The sequence below is a fragment of the Manis pentadactyla genome, chromosome 4 (assembly GCF_030020395.1).
Source record: "Manis pentadactyla isolate mManPen7 chromosome 4, mManPen7.hap1, whole genome shotgun sequence".
NCBI classification, from domain to species: Eukaryota; Metazoa; Chordata; class Mammalia; order Pholidota; family Manidae; genus Manis; species Manis pentadactyla.
This window is the reverse complement of record NC_080022.1, coordinates 57,950,164-57,970,045: the sequence shown is the minus strand read 5'-3', so window position 1 is coordinate 57,970,045 and position 19,882 is coordinate 57,950,164. Positions and strand designations below refer to the sequence as shown.

Genomic DNA, 19,882 nt, shown 5'->3' with positions numbered 1-19,882 from the left:
ATTTGGAGGTAGAACTACTGGGAGGTACTTGGATTTAGATGAGGGCATGAAAGGGGTGTCACCCATGATGGGCTCAGTGTTCTTCTAAGACTAAGGAGGACTAGCGCTTTCTCTCTTTCTCTCATTTTCTCTCTGCCATATAAGGGCCTAATGAGAAGGAGGTCATCTGTGAATCAGGAAGAGGGCTCTCATCTGGAACTGAATCTGCTAGTACCTTAGACTTTCTGGCCTCCAGAACTATGCAAAACAAATGTCTGCTGTTTAAGCCACCCAGTCAGTGGTATTTTGTTACAGCAGCCCAAGCTGACTAAAGCACAGACCTACTGACTAGAGAGTCATTACTTGCCAAGAAAACAAATTTATCCAAAATCAGGTGCGCCTTTAGAAAAAAATGAACATAACGGTCTCTAACATTGTGAGTATCAGTTTTCAAGCATGGAATTGCTTCTTTACTTCCATGCAAATGACTAAATTGGGAGGGGTTTTCTAATGCGTATGATTGTGACTTCTTGAATAAGTAGTTAATATAATTAGCACACTTTTCGGTTATTAGCAACACTGCAATGCTGACAACCAGAAGTAATAATAAATGCATCAAATGCAACTTCGGTAGCATGTTTAACAGCATATATGTTGTGCTCACTGTTTTCTGGCTTTAGTAAACCTTACAGTTCTGTGTCACCGATGCACTCTACTCGTTTTGATAACATGAAAAATTACCAAGTGCTCAGGATTTGAAATTCGGAACAAAACCATCATATTTATTTATCATTTTGAAAGTATAAATGTAGCTTCAATCATAATTATTCCAATGGGATATCACTGGTTTTGATAATGGTGCTTATAGCCCATGTATCATTGAAAACAGCATGGTTGTAAAGAGTGATGGTGCTGGAGGGTCTCCTAGGGTTAGTGGTACAGAGGATTGTTTCTGATGTATAGAGAGGAAGCTTGGGAAGGGACGACCCCATGAAAGAATTATTTAAAATAGTGTGATGTATGGGGTAATCTTTCGTTCTAGAATAGTAATATTATTCCTATGGGAAACTGTCAGTGGTTCTTAAAAACACTCTGCCAAATAGACTTTCTGAAATCAATCCTTTCATATGTAGGAGCTGCATTATGTGTTTGTGTGAAAGTGTGTACATGTGTGTGTATTCATATGTCCATGCCTGAGTATATAAAGTACAAGAAAAGTTCTCAATGTATGATGATAACTTCAACCTTAGTTTCACTTGAAGCTCATGTCAAGTGAGAAAAATAGTTATTTCTCTTTAGGTAATAGTAAAACAATGATAGGAAACCAAGGGAAAACCTGAAGACTTTAAGACGTAATTTGCATTGGAGCTATGTATGGGGAACATATTAAACTTCCAGGCCTGTGCCTGCAATTTCACCATAAGGATTAGCCATGCAAACTAAGTTGTATAAAATTTTCTAATGTCTGACTCTAATTAATTCAATGCACAATTCTGATTACATGTTTCAGCAAACACATGAATTCCCATGATGCTATAATTACAGTCTCAGTGACTCACAATTTACTCACTAGTTTTTACAAGCTCAAGGCAGTAAAACACAGTAAACATAACCCACACATGCAAACGTCTGCATGAGATTGTGATGCGGTTTTAGAAACCAGTGATCACACTCTGATGAGGAATGACATGTATCTGGCTGGAAATATATGTAAGCCAGTCTCTTGGATGGGCTGTTATGTTTCCTTTTATATCTCTGATTATCAAACATGTGGAAACAAAAGTGCTCTAATTGATTTCCATGTAGCAATGCTTGAGGGCATGTCAGAAATACTGAAACACAAGTTAGAAGGTACTACCAGGACTCCAGGAGAGTTTTACTTATAAGGTTGTATCAAGGATCCCCAAGTCAACCGCCCCAGGAATCACGGAGCCCCAGGGTTGCGTTCTGGGAACACTCACAAACAGATCCGCAGGAGATTAAGCAATGGCAGCCATGGAGCATGGCTTCAACGGGCTAAACCTAGCTTCTGGACTCAGACTGCCTAGGCTCAAACTCCCATTCTGTCTTGTAAAGGATGACTTTAGAGAAAGATACTTAGCCATTTTGTGTCTTAACTGTCTCATCAGTAAATGGGCATAACATTAGCCATCTCATAAGATTATTGTGAGGATTAAATATGTTAATATGTATAAAATGTTATACATTGTGTCTGTCACAGTGCAAAAGCCCAGCAAATGAAGTTATTATTGGTCATAATTATCCCAAATAACAATAAAATAAAAAACAGATATTTTAAATGTTCAGTATGTTACAAAAAATATGAAAACTGGCCTTTATTTAATAAAAAAAATAACAGATGGCTCTACTGAAGAAAAAAATTTCTGGTTAAATAAATGTTCTGGTTATTAGAAAAACATAAAACATTCATGCACATGAGTTGACAATTTTCAGAAATGAAGAACTTAATAAATATACATCATTCTATTCAATAAGATTTAAGATTTACTATACGATAATCTCCCAAGGATACTAAGGTGGATAAAAGTGAGCCATTACTCTTATTAATTAAATGACGTGCTACAAAACTGATTTTTTCTAGAGATTTAGAAGATATTACAAAAACTGTAAAGTGTCTTTTGACCTTAGCAAGAACAATTAATATATCTTATAATGGATTCCCATTTATTATTTATTCCATTTAATCCTTACAACAACCTTGTGAAAGATCATTTTGAAGCTGTGGAAAATAAGGCTCAGAATTGTTCAGGGACCTGCTCATGGCCACAAAGGAAGCAAGAGGCTCAAATGAGACTTAATCAAGGTTCTCTGACTTTTTGTCTCTTTCTAGTTGTTTCTTAATCCATTATTTTCATGAGTCTGATTATTTATTTGAATTCCACTAGGAGACTACTTGAGATTCTACTATGTAATGCATAATTTAATTGTGATGAAATTCTTATTAAACATAATATCAATATTTATATTAATTATACTTATACATAAATAGTATACATAGTAGATATAAATATAATACTACATAAATATATATGCGTGTGTATATATATATATATGTTGATCTGCTAATTCCATGTTTTTTTCATCTTTTAGCTATTTTCACTGAAATGTTTGCTTCTATCAACATCATTTTAGTTTTTGAGAAGCACCAAAAAGGTAACTGGTACCAAAGAAACTCACCATAAATTATATATACAACACACTGATAGATGAAAAAAATAAGTCAAACAGCACTGAAAGTCCTGTTTTTTTCTCTGGAGTGCTAAATGTTATTCCCAGTGGACAACACACTTTGAATCAAATTAAAAGCTTCCAGAGCAATGTTTGTGTCCAAAATATTATATAACTGGGAACCCTCTATCTTCCGAGATTATACTTCTGGCTGCTTGAACTCCTCCTCCTCCAGAGTCATCTATGATCTACAGTTTGCAATAAATGGCCAGACAAAATGACCATGAATGAAGTCTTGGAGCACAGCCAGGACACAGGAAAGGAGCCATTTTAGCTGCTCCCAAGCTTGTCAAGCCACCAGCAGGAGTGTGTTAACAGTTTCAGCAAGGAGAGATTAAGTGTGATGACCACAGGCAAGACAGATACTGTAAGAACTCATTGAAGAGCTCTGAAAAGTGCAACCTACATGTCAAATGCTGGGAAGAAATAAGAGGCAGCCAGATTAATATTAAACAACATGAAAAAGAAATCAGAGGTTATGAGCAAAGGTGTCTACAACTCACTTGGTGATGTCTCCCAAAATTTAGTTAGGTCACAAAAATCACCTTAAGAGCATTAAGCCAGTACAGGTTCTCCCTTTCCCAGTACTAAAGATTTTGATTCAGTAGCTTAGGGTCAGGTCCAGGTAGAGTGTTTTTTTTTAACACTAATCAAGGGCTTCTAAAGTAGCCTACACTGGTACCAATATTGGCATTTGGGAACCCCTGTTAATAAAAAAGTATACATTTGGAGGTGTAGGACAGGGAAGTTCAATAAACTAATTCCAGGAGATAGTCATCTGCTGATACAGAGGAGAGGTGAGGGTCTGGTGAGGAGACTGCAATTAGGACAGGCACTACCAAAAGTGGGAAGAGTCGCGAAGGAGGCGTAGTCCGAGGCTTACCAAGTTGCCTAGGGTCAACCAGGTGAGGTGAACCTACAGGCTGCCCATTCTTAAGGCTCATAATCTCAATAGTGAAATGAATCTGCCAATAAGATTTGGCATATTCAGCTGGATTAGAAAACAAGTTTGGATTGATTTTGAATTGTGTATTAGGTTGGGGGTGTGACTAAAGGATAAAGGAATTTCTACAACATGGAGGAGGAAGAGGGGGAATGACTGATTGAGTCACTAGAAGACAAGGGAGTTGGGTTAAGAAAACAGACGTACCAGGAATCGGTATTTCTAAAATACCTATTATGTGACAGGTTGCTGTATTAAGTTCTTTATATTTATTTTATCTATATCATTCTTATTTTATCCATGGTTAACCTGAGGCTCAGTGATGTTAGGTAACTTTCTTCAGATCATGCAGCAAGTAAGTGTAAAAATCAGGATTTAAATCCAGATCTGTCTGACTCCAGAGCTCATACTATAAACTACTATGCAAACTATGTGATAGAACTTTCTGTGATGATGGAAGTGTTATATACGTGCTGTCCAATACAGTAGCTGCTCACCATACTCAGTTACTGAGCACTTGAAATATGGCGGGAGTGACTGGGGAGCTGAGTTAGTGATTTTTAAATTTTTAATTGAATGTCAATTTATTTAAATTTAAATTTTGATAGCCATATGTGACTACTGTAGTGGACAATACAGCATATCTAGAAACCCCTATTGAGCACTTAACTGGTAAAAAATACATTCAATACTGAAGATCTCTGAACTAAAGTCAACTACAGCAGGTACGTAAAATCCAGAGGTGTTCCAGATGCAGGTCTTTGGAGACAAATGAACAACTTAACTCCTCACTATAGAACTGGTTCACAGAAACCTAGGTGCCTCTTTGCAGGAACACACTTTTTCATGCAACTGCGGTTTTCAACTGTGGAGCACATCTAAGTGCCTTGCAACACATTTGAAACTCCTTGCAATCTCAGAGCTTCCACAGATACTGTTCCCTTTGCCTTGAATCATCCTCCTCCTAATCTATCTGAATAACTCCTAATTATCCTGTAGTCATCACTAACATATCACTTTTTGAGATACTGAGGGATCATGTGAACCCTTAATATAATTAGGTCCCAAAATATGGTTCCACTTCCGCATCCTGGAGTGTTACATCATAATAGTTATCACAAACTGTAATTGTATATTAATCTGGAATTTCTATTTAATGTGTCCCTTTCTCCTGGACTGTAAGCTCCAATGCCGGTTTTAACTGCCACTTCATTGGAAGAATTTAGCAGTGTTTAGCATTCATGAAGTATTTGTTGTTTGAATGAATAAATAAATCTCTCTCTCCTAATCTTACCCCAAGGGAAGATATATGTTCTTGGGATCATTTGTATGACCCACATAGTTGAACTAGTGAGTGATCTTCCAAAGACTGCTGGGACTTAAGAAATTCACTATAAATTATATACATTATCTCCAACCCATATGCTTCCCCTCAGTCAGTCGCTGGCATCTCCTGGTAGTTTCCTAGCAGGCCATCACTTTGTACTCAACAACAGCCTCTTCCCATCACCCTCTTTACCAGCTGCCGAGGCTGACCAGACATGAGAGAGCAGGTCAGACAAGCCTGGATTCCCTTTACTGCAGGGCCCAGGGGATGGGAGACCATCAGGGAGCTCCCGTCCTCAGCGTGATGCAGCTCTCTGGGAACTTTCCCCATCAGCACCAGGTGCCCCCACCAGGAACAGGGGATTATGATCAAAGAAAATGGATTTAATCATGACATCAAAAGAGCAATTAAAAAGTAAGATCAACTTGTCTTTCTTACAAGATACCAGAGATACTGAGGCTATTTTTTTCCCTCTCATTGAGCTTATTTGCTGCCTTGTGAGCACAACCCAAACTGGAGCTATGCAGTGCTTAAATGGGCTTATATGATAAATAAACAATATACATAAAATGAAATTCAGTGCACAAGCAATTAATTGAATATCTGCAAGCCCTTTGGCTTTGTGCTCTGTAGGCCCCCAAAAACTCCTTAAGGAATTTTTTAAATCACTTAAGTATTTATAAAATAAATTATGAAGAGTAAATTCCTTGACTTATTAGTTTCTAGGAATGTAAATATTTCAATTACATTTCAATAATTATCTTTAATTAAATCATATTAACCAAATGCAAACATTTTTACAAAAAAAAATCAGATTAGCATTTCATTGCGGTAAAAAGGGTACTCTGTGGTAAATTCACCAGTCTAAATATTAAAATATAAATCATGTGACAAAAGTCAAACATCTTTTTCTTTCTACAGCTACTCTACTATCCATGATATCCCTTAGCACAGGGCCTGGACAGTAAACACTCCATAAATACTTAACAAGTAGTTTAATGAATGGATAAATGAAGCCTGCTCCTTCCTGGCAGGAACATTTAGAAGATTCCACTTTTCATTACAAATTTTACCCACCCTTGAAGGCCTATTTTTAAGTCCCAGAAACAAATTCAACCATTTCACATCTATTCAGTGCATGTCCTCTGAATCTTCCATATTATATCTATTAAACATTTAGGAGTAACTAGTGATTTTCCAGCTAATACTTTTCTTCATATCAATATTTTTGCCCTTTACTCAAATAGGTTCTACGCCAGTTGAGGGCTTTGATATAGCGCACTACAGTTTTTAAAATACTTTCCCATAATTTATTGTATTTTATTTTCATGAAAATTCTGAAATAGGTATTAGTACATCACTGTTTATAGATGAGCTAGCTGGAAGTCTGAGCAATTAGGTGACAGCCACAGCAAGGACTTGCACGCTGGTCCTTTGACTCCCAAATCTCAGTCTTCATTTCTTAATTAATGCCACTATGCATAGAAAATATTGCCAGTGTTTTCTTTCCTCTAGCATCTCATAAAGCAGGATTCTTACCAAATGAGTCATAGATGTTCAATCAATCTTAAAATAGTGAATATTTATAAGTTACTCTCACTTTGACTTATGCATCTATAGGTCTAAAAACTCCACAGAAATAATTCATGGCCAGCTAAAATAAGTAAAAATTAGAGGAATTAAAAAAGGGAAATCTGCTTAAGCATGCATTTGGAAAAAGGAAGAATAAGATTTCTATACTGTTTTTGGAAATAATGTTAGTACTCTGACCTGCCACAGTAAAGAGAAGAATAAGGGGACAGCATGCCGTGACTATCCACACTCCAAGTTCTAAGGCCAGGTCACCCCCGAGACCTTTTAGAATTCCTTATTTGTCTTAGATTCAAGAAAAAAAGGGGAAAGAGGTGATAAAGCAGTGGAAAGTGCGCTTGCTTTAATCACTGAGCTGCTGTTTTCTTTTCAGGAAGGTTGAATCCGATCAGCACAGTGAACCAAAGCCCAGACTAGAACTGTGCATGCATATTAACCATACACTACGCATTAAAAAGGGTCTCAAGTATTTTTGGAGATCAAATTTGAACTGCAAATGACAGTGCAAAAATGATCAATACCCAATTATCTCAGCAAAATATACTGAGTTGATAGATAATAAGAACAAACTGAAGTTAAACAGCAGGATTATTGTGAAAAGTAATCATATTTTACCTACATTTAAACTGCTTAGAAAGAGAATGAAATGCTTAATGGTACAGAAAGGTAGATGACATGCTGTCAAGTTGGAAAAGAGTCAGATGCCTGATTTTTAAGACCAATGATTGACCAAAAATACAAGGATCATCAATCATTTCAGAGAAGAGAAACTTGTTTTACATTGCCATGTCACCCATTTAGAGAATGAAAAGCCCAATAGATATTTTTCCCACCCTTTTTCAAAGAAACAGAATTCAAAGTAGATGAATACCATTATGGACTTCTTAAAAATCTAGATTCTACAAAAAATCAACACTGGAATGTGAATGTTACATAATTTACTCTCTAGAGGTTGTAGCAAACAATTGTTCCAAGAAAATCTATGAAATTAATTAGAAGGGCATGTGTAGCAATGGGAAAAAGTCAAGCTCTTAATAAATTTAGGAATCACACCATTCATAAAATTTCATTTTCAAACTGATTTACTTCCCTCCTATTTAAAACCAATTAAGTTCACTAAACTCAGAGTGATTCAGAAAATAATTCCCTTAAAACTATATAGATTAAGTGGATAGATTAATAGATATACTTGCCTACAAAATGAATAACATCATCAGGATGGCAAAAATTTAAGAAGGCATAATAAATAAATCAGTACAACCACAGTATTCAACAGATGTTCATATTACTCTCAAGAGCAAAAACAGAGATGGAAATGTCGAAGCAATACATTAATAGTGAAAATTCTTGAAAAAGTTCTAATGTTGAAACAATATAATTATGTGAGAAAAATCTATACTAAAAAACAAGGAAAAATGTAGGTGCTTTAATACAATTATTACCATTCAAGTTACGATTACAAAAGATTATACCTGAACTATCCATCATTTTTAAAATTTAGTAACACATGGAAACTATTTCCTTAAAATTGTATTTTGAACAAAGTGAAATATAGAAATACAGTATAACTACCTGACATTTAGAAATTAATACAATTTAATACATTTGTAAGCCTACATTGATTAATTTTCTCCATTGTCTCTTTCCTTCTCAATAATGCTTTGACTTTAAAGGAAGAAAAAAACACCCGTGTTAACATTTGGGTTTCATGATTTTCAGTCAACATTAATACAGTGAGAAGACTAATGCCACTGAAATACAAAATCATCTCTCCTCTGGAAACCTTTGATTTTGCCCACCTTCCCAACTATCCTGTCTCTCTCTCCTACGACAGAGTCCTACACATACATCTTATCGCCCCCAGCCTCCACTAAAATTCCCTGAGGGTAGAAGTTGCATCATCCCTGAGGATCTACCACAATTCACAGAGAACAGTAAAAATTAAATATGCATTGTTAAATGATCAAATGAATGAATAGTGTAAGAAATAAATGTATGCCCTCTACGGCGCTGTGATCTCCCATTACACAACATCTTCCTATATATTATTTATTATTCCTCATTAAGTGCCTGTGGGCTTAGTCTTGTACAGGTGGAAGAAACCGAGACTCACTTGCCCAAGGTCAGCAGCAAAGCCAACTCACATCCAGATTTTCTGATTCCTGCTGGTCTTCCCACTTTAGCATGGCTGCCTAAATAAAGGAACTATTCTGCTCATTTTCAGGTCATTCCACTTTCACTTGGAGCTTTTTTAAGTCACAGAAATGGAACTACTATCATATATATATGGTAGATGTTCAGATACAAGAAAAAAATGTGTGTGGAAGGACTATAAATATTTTGTAAGAAAAGCATGTATTTCTCAGAGTGAAAAGGGGAGAGCTGGCAAATATAAATAAATATTAACTTTTCAAATGTACATAAATATCTAAACATATACTATAATACATAATATAAATGACACCATGGTCTTCATAATCCAAGAATGTAAAGACCAAGTTCTTCCCCAGAGTTCTGCCTTCAACCTGTTCTTCTGCATCTTATCCCTGATGAATCTCAGTTGTAGTTAGAGCCCCAGGCCAATGGTTCTCAGTCAAGAAGAGTTGATATTTTTTTTTAATGTCAGGACAATGTTCTCTTAGTAAATTCTCTAGATTTGCTGCATATGGTGTGGAGGCACAGAAGACACTCAGCATTTTCTTTAAATAAGTGAACTGTTATGATTAATCAAGTGAGTACTGTTAGATGACTATGATTCTCATCAATGAGAAGAAAGGAAAACATTATCAGAATCATATTTATAATTTGTAGGATGTTTTAAAGCATGAATACTTTCAATCACTTCATATCTTATACTAACCTTGAAGATGGAACACACTGTATCTTTTGCTAAGGGAAGAAGAGTTGGGATGACTCATCTATTTAGGAAGATAGGTTTTGGGGCAAACACAATTAAGTTTGTATTCGAGCCTGAGTGACTACCTGAACAGCCTAAAGGACTCAGATGGACATTACAGAACTATGCAATAATTCTAGGAGCATTTAAAAGTTTTGCTTTTTCTATAAACTTATGGGGTCATAACAAAGGATCACATCACTTGGCACACTGTAGTTTTGCCGTAAAGCTCAACATCTGGCATTACACTGTCAGTTCTTGCCTGCTACTTGCCCAGAAGGGTTTGCTTTTCTTTGTTTCCTTTTCTTATCTTTTATTGGCTTCTTTTGTAGGTAAGTAAATATGTTATCCATTAAAATAATGTTAGAGCATACATTCCCAGCCTCTAGGCTACAACTCTTGCTTTCCTCTTGTCTATTCTCAATTCAGCAGGGAGTCTTGTTAATTCATCAGTCAGCTCTTGTCTTTGCTCCCAGCACTCTGAGGACTTCATTTCACTCAGAGCAAAATGGTCTGCAAGGCTCTTTGTGTTCTGCTGCCTGTAACACCTCCCCATATCCCTTGCTCTACCTCTTAATCAATCCACTTTAGCATATATAGTATGCTCCTGCCTTATGCTTTTACTCTGGTAGTGTCCTCTCTCTGGAACCCTTCAACTTTGGTCAGGTCTGTACTTGGTTACTATGTCAATGACAACTGTCCTGACAGCCTGTGTAGTACTGTGCATTGAACAGCTCGCCCAGTATTGCACTGCTGCAGCAACACCCCTCATCCTCCTGGCCCTGTTCTACTTTTTCCTTTACCCAAGTGCTTATCAACTTCCACTGTCATTTTTTAATCTATTTATTTGCAAAATTCATTTTTTATTGACTATATATGTCCATATTTTTTGGAAAAGAATGTATATTATACAAGTGTTGCTGATTTTTGTTCTGTTCATCTATTAACTATTGAGAGATGTGTGAATAAATACGCTGGTGAATATGTCTACTTCTCCTTATACTTCTGTGAGTTTTTGTTTCATATAATTTGAGGCTACATAATTAAATATATAGAAATTATAACATCCTGATGAATTGACCCTTTTATCATTATATAGTGCTCTTAAGACCTAATAAGGCTATTTGCCTTACAGTTTATTTATCTGATAATAGAGATGCAAAAGTTCTCATGGATAGCCATTGCCTGGAATATCATTTTCCATGCCTTGAACTAAATATTTTTTGGACCTAATATTTGGGGTATGTCTTTTGAAAAGAACGTATCATTGTGTACTGCATATCCAGGTTTTTAAAGATTCAGTTTTAATCAGAACGTTTGAATTTATCTGATTTTATGGATAATAATTCAAATTTATTTCTGCAATCTTATTTTATACTTCCTATTTTTATGAGTTTTTTATTTTCATTTTCTTCTCTTCTTTTGAATTGAATTTTTTTCCTGGTTTCATTCTGTTTTTTGTCTTCAACTTTGGAAATAATGATTTCTATGTGTAGATATCCACATATTTAAAATTTACTTACTAATATTTATTGTATCTGAGACCTTTTACTTTGATCACTTTCCTTCTTCCTGAATTTTATCCTATAAAACTCTCTTTAAAGTGAGTCAGAAGATTTTAAATCTCTTAGTTGTTCATCTCAAAATATCTATATTTTGCACCTCTTCTTGAGAGATATTTTTGCAAGATGAAGAATTAAATGTGCACAGATATCATATAGTTCATTGAAGGTGTTATTTTTAACCTATGGCCCTGTTGTTGCTGTTGAGAGATCAGTTATGACTTTTAACTGCTCTCCTTTGAGAGGTAATCTTCATTTCTAATGATTTTAAGATCTTTTCATATGGTATTCTTCAGTTTCACTATTTGTGAATTTCTTTTCACATTGGGCTTGCTTTTCGATCTGAGATATATTGTCTTTCAGCAATTCTGAAATATTATCTTCCATTTTATCTTTGACTATTTGCTTGTCCTTGTTTTTTTCTTTTTTTAACTGTTTAAATATGTAAGTTAGGTCTTTGTAATGTACCCTCACTGTCTCTTAACACCTTGTTCTGGGGATCCTCTTTGCTCTTCTCATCCTACCTTCACCATTCTGTGTCCTGGTGTACTGACCTCTCTGTCATGCACCAACAAAGTTCCCTTACCTCCAGCATCAGGTGTGTTCAGCTAGTGAGAGGTGCCAGCAGGGTACTGAGTGTGGGAGAACAGAGGTACCAGTATTTGTTTCCCCAGCTGTGCCCTTAGTGGGCTGTGGGTCAGGAGAAGCTGTATTCTTCCACCAGAGTCTGCAGTTCCTCTTGCATGACCTTTGGTAATAGCTGCAATGACAGCTTTCTCATTTCCTGTAATCTCTCCTCTTCTATACTCCTTTAGACATGAGGTGAGAATGTTCCCGGCTTTGTTAGCTTCAAGTTGGCTCATCAGACCTGTTGGATTCTTTAATTCTGTTTATCCTGCTTTTGCAAATCCATCTGGTTATTTTTATAGACTCTTGTTTTTATTTTTTCACATTTTCTTTCCTTATTTCTTCAGAAGTGAGAAAATCCCCAAATCTGAAGACTTTGTGATCTAATTCTTCTGGTTCTTATTTCTCCTGACTCTGATTTATTATGGTACCATGCTCCTTATGGCTTCTGATTTCTTTGTGTGCATCGTGATTTTATCTGATGAACTCATTTTTCTTGGAAATTTTGTCTTTGAGGAATTTTTTGAGGTCCTGATTGGATCCTGAGGTCCTGTATTTACTCCAGAGTGTACCTAAGCTTTACTGCCTGACTGCTTGCCATTTTTTTTCAGCCATGAAAGAGGAGCTCAAGACTCCTAGAGTTTAGCAGGTACCTTAGGGTAAAATCTAGTTTCAATTTTTACCCATCTTCCAGGGTTCTTTCCTTGATTTAACTTTTGACTACTTCCTTATTCTCCAGGCAATTCATTGAAAGAAATGTAATTCATATTTTATCCAGATTTTTTAGTTGTTTTTTTGTAGGAAGGTGCTTTCAGGGTATGTAGTGCCTCATGTTGACAGTAATTTGTATGTTAAAAAAAATACACAAATTCAATTGTCATGATGATATGTTTTTGTAAGGGATAAAAACAAGCTAATAGGAAGTACTTAAAATATTGCCCTCATATTCAAAATATGAGGAAATTGAGCCCTAGAAATGCTAAATATATAAGCTGCAGGAGATGACGCAGATAGGAAGTACAACAGATAGAATTCAAATTCACATTTCTCTAATTCCAAAATCACTATGCCATAAGACCTCTATTGACCCTGGCTTCTTTGTATTATATCAGAATAACTCTGCTAATATACATTAGGCTCAATCAAGAGCCTTTAAAGGACCATGCTATTAGTACAAAAGTGATGAGTTAAAAACAGCTGCTGTATGGTACAGTAGAGAGGATCAGTAAAATGGTATACAGATTTTAGCCAGTAGATTTCCATGATTTTCAATATTGATAAATCAAAGGTATTTATTTCACTTGGCAGAAATGGCCTATGAACAAAAGCATGAAGACTAAGTAAGTCTGTATACTTGATGAAGACCTTGAAATAAGTTAATGTGAAAGGTAACATGATAAAAATTGGTGATTTCAGCAGGAATATTCCTAGACAAAATTTTCAAATAAGAAAAATATTCATCTGCATGAGCCCACAGGTCTCTTTCTGTTCATTTTTCTGGATTGCCATGTTTTCTCTGCCTTTATTTGATCTAGAGTCTCTGAAGATCTAGGTAAGTCAGTAATATCCTATAGTGTAAGAATTCAACATTACCCTTTACAATAGTTTTTATATAGAAAATTCATGAGGCAAAAAATAATATGTGCCCATTTAACTTACAGTAGTTCAGATATATAGCACCTGGATCAGGGCATCCTCAGGAGTCTTTACAGTACTTCTTCAATTAGGTTATAGTTGTATTAGGTAACAGGATACTATAGGTAACCTTTTAATCTGGTTCCACATGTGATTCTGTTTTTTGCTGAAATGATTCTACCTATAAGAAATATCTTAAAGTACTGGTAATTCTTTACATAAAATCATTTATTCAAAGGACAGTGCCATTAAGATTCCAATAAATTGTTTTAAACAAATAATTATAATGTTCTTGATTAGTCATTATACTTTAAAATATATTATTATGCTTTTAGTCTTCCAATTAGTCACAGAGTAACACTATCTCAGTAATATTTATCACTATTAGAAAGACACAAATGCTGGTGAGAAATTAGGTCAGTGTGAATTTGGGTCAGTAACCAATGTCTCTCATGCACACACAGATTCACAATGCAAGTATCTAATTTTGGGTCCATAATTGATTGTGGATTTTTAGACCTTAATGAATTACTTTGGTTTTGCTCCTAATTGAATATTTATATCTTCTATTTTCCTATTCTTTTCTTTCCTTCATTTTTGCTTTTTTATATAACTATAGTGTAGTAAAGCATTATGGTATTTCTTGTTATTTTCCATTAAATGATTTATCTGCCATTAACATTACAGACATTTGTCAGCATTTAATCAACTTTAAGACCCAAAAGTCCTATTTAATGGAAAAGCCCTTTTGAAACTCTACTTTTTACAGTGAGAGAAATGTTTGTACTACAAGACCTGTTAAATAACCTGGAGAATCTGGTTAGGAAACCAGAGCTACAGGTGGATGACTTCACAATTTTCTTAAAGAATATTCTGTCTCAGACGGAGCCAAGATGCTGGCATGAGTATAGCAGCAGAAATCCTCTCCCAAAACCATATATATTTTTGAAAACACAACAAATACAACTATTTCTAGAAGAGAGACCAAAAGACACAGGACAACAGCTAGACTACATTCACACCTGTGAGAACCCAGTGCCTCACAAAGGGGGTAAGATACAAGCTGCAGCCAGGCAGGACCCAAGCACCCCCCACCCCAGCTCCTGGTGGGAGGAGAGGAGTCGGAGTGGGGAGGGAGAGGGAGCCCAGGACTACTGAACACCCAGCCTTAGCCATCTGCACTGGAGTGCAGACACACAGTGCGTGGTGTGCAGGATACTAGGGAAACAGGACAGTAAGACCTGTGAGTGGGACCCCACAGCCAGCGACACTGGGTCAAAGAAAAGCGAGTGCTTTTTCAAAGTGTTAAAGGGACAGGGACCCCACACCTGTATGGAAGCATCAGGGGACACTTAGCCCAGCGGCTGGGAATCCCAGGGAATTCCGGGCACCCTAATCCCCTGGGCGGCAGTGCAGCTCAGAGGCCCCTCATGGCGATAAATAGCCTCCTGCCTGTTTCCCCTCCAACACGGCTCTGCCATATTGGAGCAGCTGACTGAGGCTGGCCATGCCCACAGCAACTGCAGAGCTTAACTCCACAGCAGCTGGGCAAGAATCAGAGGCCCCATCTGTGCACAGCTGCTCAGCACAAGCTGCTAGAGGTCACTGTCCTCCCAGGAGAGGAAGGCCACAAACAAGCAAGAAGGGACATTCTCCCAGCCGACACACGCGCCAGCTCCGCATAACTACCTCTATTGCCAGGAAAAGGTAGAAGAATTTGATACAGACCAAAATCACAGAGTCAACCCCTGAGAAGGAGATAGACTTAACTAATCTTCCTGAAAAAGAATTCAGAATAAAGGTCATAACCATGCTGACGGAGCTGCAGAGAAATATGCAAGAGATAAGGGATGGCGTCCGGAGGGAGATTACAAAAATGAAACAATCTCTGGAAGGATTAATAAGCAGAATGGATAAGATGCAAGAGGCCATTGATGGAATAGCAAACAGAGAACAGGAATGCATAGAAGCTGATGCAGAGAGAGATAAAAGGATCTCAAGGAATGAAACAATATTAAGAGAACTGTGTGACCAATCCAAAAGGAACAATATCCACATGAGAGGGATAAGAAGAGAGAGAAAAAGAGATAGAAAGTGTCTTTGAAGAAATAATGGCAGAAAACTTCCCCAAACTGGGGGAGGAAATAATCAATCAGACCACGGAAGTACACAGAACTTCCAACAGAAGGGACCCAAGGAGGACAACACCAAGACACATAATAATTAAAATGGCAAAGCTCAAGGACAAGGACAGAGTTTTAAAGGCAGCTTGAGAGAGGAAAATGTTCACCTACAAAGGAAAACCCATCAGGCCATCATCAGACTTCTCAACAGAAACCTTACAGGCCAGAAGAGAATGGCATGATATATTTAATGCAATGAAACAGAAGGGCCTTGAACCAAGAATATAGTATCCAGCACAATTATCATTTAAATATGAAGGAGGGATTAAACAGACAAGCAAAAGTTGAGGGAATTTGCCTCCCATAAACCACCTCTACAGGGTATTTTAGAGGGACTGCTCTAGATGGGAGCACTCCGAAGACTAAATAGATGACACCAGGGAAAATAAAATCACAGCAAAGAAAGCAGACCAACCAAATACTAACTAAGGCAAAAAATAAAATCAACTTACCACAAAAGCAGTTAAAGGAAACACAAAAGAGCATAGAATAAAACAACCAACATATAAAGAATGGAGGAGGAGGAATAAGAAGGGAGAGAAATAAAGAATCACCAGACAGTGTTTATAACAGCTCAATAAGTGAGTTAAGTTAGACAGTAAGATACTAAAGAAGCTAACCTTGAACCTTTGGTAACCACGAATTTAAAGCCTGCAATGGCAATAAGTACATATCTTTCAAAAATCATCCTAAATGTAAATGGACTGAATGCACCAATCAAAAGACACACAGTAATAGAATGGATAAAAAAGGAAGAGCCATCTATATGCTGCTTACAAAAGACTCACCTCAAACCCAAAGACATGTACAGACTAAAAGTCAAGGGATGGAAAAAGATATTTCATGCAAACAACAGAGAGAAAAAAAGCAGTCGTTGCACTACTAGTATCAGACAAAATAGACTTCAAAACAAAGAAAGTAACAAGAGATAAAGAAGGACATTACATAATGATAAAGGGCTCAGTCCAACAAGAGGATATAACCATTATAAATATATATGCAACCAACACAGGAGCATCAACATATGTGAAACAAATACTAACAGAACTAAAGGAGGAAATAGAATGCAATGCATTCATTTTAGGAGACATCAACATGCCACTCACTCCAAAGGATAGATCCACCAGACAGAAAATAAGTAAGAACATGGAGGCACTGAACAACACGCTAGAACAGATGGACCTAATAGACATCTATAGAACTCTACAACCAAAAGCAACAGGATACACATTCTTCTCAAGTGCACATGGAACATTCTCCAGAATAGACCACATACTAGGCCACAAAAAGAGCCTCAGAAAATTCCAAAAGATTGAAATCCTACCAACCAACTTTTCAGACCACAAAGGCATAAAACTAGAAATAAACTGTACAAAGAAAGCAAAGAGGCTCACAAACACATGGAGGCTTAACAACACGCTCCTAAATAATCAAAGGATCAATGACCAAATCAAAATGGAGATCCAGCAATATATGGAAACAAATGACAACAACAACACTAAGCCCCAACTTCTGTGGGAAACAGCAAAAGCAGTCTTAAGAGGAAAGTATATAGCAATCCAAGCATATTTAAAAAAGGAAGAGCAATCCCAAATGAATGGTCTAATGTCACAATTACTGAAATTGGAAAAAGAAGAACAAATGAGGCCTAAAGTTAGCAGAAGGAGGGATATAATAAAGATCAGAGAAGAAATAAACAAAATTGAGAAGAATAAAACAATAGAAAAAAATCAATGAAACCAAGAGCTGGTTCTTTGAGAAAATAAACAAAATAGATAAGGCTCTAGCCAAACTTATTAAGAGAAAAAGAGAATCAACACACATCAATAGAATCAGAAACGAGAAAGGAAAAATCATGACAGACTCTATAGAAATACAAAGAATTATTAAAGACTACTATGAAAACCTATATGCTAACAAGCTGGGAAACCTAGAAGAAATGGACAACTTCCTAGAAAAATACAACCTTCCAAGACTGAACAAGGAAGAAACAGAAAATCTAAACAAACCAATTACCAGCAACAAAATTGAAGTGGTAATCAAAAAACTACCCAAGAACAAAACCCCCAGGCCAGAAGGATTTACCTGGGAATTTTATCAGACATACAGAGAAGACATAATACCCATTCTCCTCAAAGTTTTCCAAAAAATAGAACAGGAGGGAATACTCCCAAACTCATTCTATGAAGCCAACATCACCCTAATACCAAAACCAGGCAAAGACCCCACCAAAAAAGAAAATTACAGACCAATATCCCTGATGAACATAGATGCAAAAATACTCAACAAAATATTAGCAAACCAAATTCAAAAATATATCAAAAGGATCATACACTTCGACCAAGTGGGATTCATCCCAGGGATGCAAGGATTGTACAACATTCAAAAATCCATCAACATCATCCACCACATAAACAAAAAGAAGGACAAAAACCACATGATCATCTCCATAGATGCTGCAAAGCATTCGAAAAGCATCCATTCATGATAAAAACTCTCAGCAAAATGGGTATAGAGGGCAAGTACCTCAACATAATAAAGGCCATCTATAATAAACCCACAGTTAACATCATACTGAACAGTGAGAAGCTGAAAGCTTTTCTCTGAGATGGGGAACAAGACAGGGATGCCCACTCTCCCCACTATTATTTAACATAGTACTGGAGGTCCTAGCCACAGCAATTAGACAAAACAAAGAAATACAAGGAATCCAGATTGGTAAAAGGGAAGTTAAACTGTCACTATCTGCAGATGATATGATATTGTACATAAAAAACCCTAAAGAGTCCACTCCAAAACTACTAGAACTGATATCGGAATACAGCAAAGTTGCAGGGTACAAAATTAACACACAGAAATCTGTGGCTTTCCTATACACTAACATTGAACCAATAGAAAATGAAATCAGGAAAACAATTCCATTCACAATTGCATCAAAAAGAATAAAATATTTAGGAATAAACCTAACCAATGAAGTGAAAGACCTATACCCTGAAAAGTATAAGACACTCTTAAGAGAAATTAAAGAGGACACTAACAAATGGAAACTCATCCCATGCTCTTGGCTAGGAGGAATTAATATAGTCAAAATGGCCATCCTGCCCAAAGCAGTATACAGATTTGATGCAATCCCTATCAAATTACCAGCAACATTCTTCAACGAACTGGAACAAATAGTTCAAAAATTCATATGGAAACACCAAAGACCCTGAATAGCCAAAGGAATCCTGAGAAAGAAGAATAAAGTGGGGGTGATCTCAATCCTCAACTTCAAGCTCTACTACAAAGCCATAGTAATCAAGACAATTTGGTACTGGCACAAGAACAGAGCCACAGACAAGTGGAACAGAATAGAGGCTCCAGACATTAACCCAAACATATATGGTCAATTAATATATGATAAAGGAGCCATAGACATACAATGGGGAAATGACAGTCTCTTCAACAGATGGTGCTGGTAAAACTGGACAGCTACATGTAAGAGAATGAAACTAGATCACTGTCTAACCCCATACCCAAAAGTAAGTTCGAAATGCATCAAAGACCTGAATGTTAGTCATGAAACCATAAAACTCTTATAAGAAAACATAGGCAAAAATCTCTTCGACATAAACATGAATGACTTCTTCATGAACATATCTCCCCGGGCAAGGAAAACAAAAGCAAAGATGAACAAGTGGGACTACATCAAGTTGAAAAGCTTCTGTATAGCAACAGACACGATCAATAGAACAAAAAGGTACCTACAGTATGGGAGAATATATTCGTAAATGATAGATCTGATAAAGGCTTGACATCCAAAATATGTAAAGAGTTCACGCACTTCAACAAACAAAAAGCAAATAATCCAATTAAAAAATGGGCAGAGGAGCTGAGCAGACAGTTCTCCAA

The 19,882-nt window shown here is 36.5% G+C and overlaps 1 protein-coding gene across 4 annotated transcripts in view; it reads right to left on the bottom strand.

The window, feature by feature from the left end:
• Window positions 1-19,882, bottom strand: part of LRRC7 (leucine rich repeat containing 7) — a 496,164-nt gene that overhangs the window by 375,267 nt on the left and 101,015 nt on the right. The gene's annotated exons all lie outside the window — the stretch shown is intronic.